The sequence below is a fragment of the Gadus macrocephalus genome, chromosome 12 (genome assembly GCF_031168955.1).
Source record: "Gadus macrocephalus chromosome 12, ASM3116895v1".
Taxonomy (NCBI): Eukaryota; Metazoa; Chordata; class Actinopteri; order Gadiformes; family Gadidae; genus Gadus; species Gadus macrocephalus.
The window spans coordinates 21,385,186-21,388,096 of NC_082393.1; the positions used below are offsets into that span (position 1 = coordinate 21,385,186).

Here is a 2,911-nt window from a genome sequence, read left to right on the forward strand (position 1 = left end):
CACACACACACACACACACACACACACACACACTTGGCAACACAAACTCCAAGGTGAACTTGTTGACCCTTCCCAAATCCTACAATAATATTATACTGTACATTAAAGTTACAAGTATTTCACAAGGTCTAGAATGGGCCATATATTACTTAATTATATGTAAAGTAGAAGTCAACATAAGTCAGCATTTATGTAGCTTCTCAATGTTCGATTTCAATAGACTGATATGAACTCTGGGTTGTGTGTGTGTGTGTGTGTGTGTGTGTGTGTGTGTGTGTGTGTGTGTGTGTGTGTGTGTGTGTGTGTGTGTGTGTGTGTGTGTGTGTGTGTGTGTGTATGTGTGGCTCCTCTAGGTCCATTGTAAGGGTGATTTTGTATGGAACAGGTCATTAAGGTTCAATGACATTTCCCCCCTCCCCAAAAGATGCCATGGAGGAGCATGTGTCTTGCAACGGCGCTGACCAGAGTCCATGTTTGGAATCTAGTGTCTTTTGAGCCAGAAACACAAACACACAAATGGTGTTGAGTGGAAGTGGAAACACACTGTGGAAATGACACAGTGAGTGGGACTACGGTGAGATCTTATGCTATCTTTCAAAGGGAGATAAATATAGTGCTCTGCTATATTCGGTAGCTTGTCACCAGCGTTATCAGCCAGGAAAACATCCTCAGCTCCGGCGTGGGAGTGTTTGTTAACCGCTTTGGGTCCATTTTCACACATTTACTGATTAAAGAAGTTTGAAGTAAAAAACGGTTAAAAACAGATTTATGGCCCTGGCTTTGGAAAGCTTAGCTAGCCTAGCAGACATGTGGGATTTAAACCGGCGCTATGTTTTATTTATTTATGAATTAATAAAGTGATTGTTAGCCTGCCAGAAGGTTCTGTTATCGTGCAAACGGCATACCGGAAGCAATGTCTCAGGAAATGCAACCGCCACATGATAAACACAATCCTTGACTTCACCTTGATAGATGACCTCCTTCTCCTTTTGTCTGAGTGTTCATTCTTTAATTCCTCTTGGTACTTTAGGAATTGGTTATAGTTTGATTTGATTCATACTTTCAGCCCTTTTCAACATCGGATCACTTCAGTAATCCACTTATTCAGGCCGATATATATTGATATCGCATGCACACCATTTGGTCTACAAGTAACATCGTTTGAGGTTTCGACGAAAGGTAAAATTTTGTCTTAGAAATGATCATCGATTGAGGCATAGTTCTTTGGATGGCTCACTAGCGAATTCCATCCCTGTATGTCCCTAAGGGGACCACCATGAGCCAGGCTCCTGGTCCACGATATTCTCCCACACAACACAATGGTTTTTTTAGCAGGAGAAGTAGGAGAAGCCGTTATACGCTCCCAGTATGCTTACCATATGCTTCCAATTCTGAAGAGGGTCAAGCAAAATCATGGAAATAATAATAATTATGTTCCGGGTTGTTGGCTCATAAAACAGACCACCAAATAAAATCACAAACAAAATGACCGTCATGATTGCATTTATTTTGGAGGCGCAGGATGCCTCGTGGTGAAGCCTAGCCTTGTATGCTAGCCGCCACAGGGGCAGCTAGCCAATTTGGCGTACACCATGGCTGTCCTCATGATTGTTATTTAATAGGGGACGATGCTCACACAACAAACCATCACGAGTGCCAGACAGCGCCTCGGTACGTGCAGGAATGTGACAGAGGACAACCGGGACAGGAGGAGGAGGAGGGCGGGAGGAAGGAGCAGGGCAAAGCGAGAGGTGGAAGCATGCAAGGAAGGGGTGTCCAGAGGTGTTGGTAACTAAAGGATTAGTAATGCTTCCACGTCCTCGACACAACGCAAGGGGGTTTACGGACCCATTACGTCCTTGCGGACCCTCCTTGTGTCCACCGCAAGGGCCTGACGTGCGCCCCCCCAAAAATTGTAACCTTCTGTCGAGGCGACTCAGCAGCAAGGGCTGTGATTGGTCTGCTGACTAAAACCCAACACGGAAGCAAAACAGGTTCACGACTGCGTCAAAGCATCTGCGTGATGCCATAACTGAGCCTTAAGCACTGAACAAGGGGATCGAGGGTTAATTAGTTGCTCATACATTGTATCACAACAACGATAAGTTTGATCAGCGGCAGCACAGGTTTAATCGTTTTATTAAGGAAAAATAAGTTTACCATGTCCCACGTACAGGTGTACGTGCTTCCTGTCACACTGTTGTTATTAATGCATACATCCTCTAATCCCATTATGCCACGGATGTGTGTCAATAAACTGAAGCATCATCCTGTTTAGCTGCATGAGCCTATGTAATGTATGCACACACTAACACATGCACACTAACACGTGATGTGAATCCGCAGAACCATCATCCACCATCACACACACACATGCGCGCGCACACTCACACTCACAATTCCCACACAGATGCCCACGCATGCACACCAACTCACACTCATACAAGTACATGCAGGCGCACACATACACAGTGGAGAACAGTTATCAACGTCAACAATCGATCCCATAACATAGGAGGCAGGTCACCCGGGTGGCCGGCCTCGTGGAGATCCGGAGGGTGTCACTGAAGGGCTAGCATTCTTGCACCCCTTAGTAGGTTGCAAGCTATCTGTCTGAGCTGGCTGTGTCTCCCCCTCTACTTGTCTGCACATCTTCAAAAGGCCAATGTGCACAGTTGCTATGGAAACAACTTCTTTCTTCCTCTATTTCCTACACTGTCTCCCCCCCTCCCCCCCCCCCCCCCCCCAGAACCTCTCCTTCCACCCACCCATGTTGTTTTCCCTTCCCTTAAGCCATACTTAGCTGCATGTGTCGGGAATCCCACCGTCCCTGACTCCCTTTTCCTTCTGTGTTGCTAGCTAACAAGGCAGCTAGCAACTAGCAACCTCTATTTCAGTCCCTGGGCTTCTA

The 2,911-nt window shown here is 46.2% G+C and overlaps 1 protein-coding gene across 1 annotated transcript in view; it reads left to right on the forward strand.

The window, feature by feature from the left end:
- pde4ba (phosphodiesterase 4B, cAMP-specific a) overlaps window positions 1-2,911 on the forward strand; it is a 98,600-nt gene that overhangs the window by 83,832 nt on the left and 11,857 nt on the right. The gene's annotated exons all lie outside the window — the stretch shown is intronic.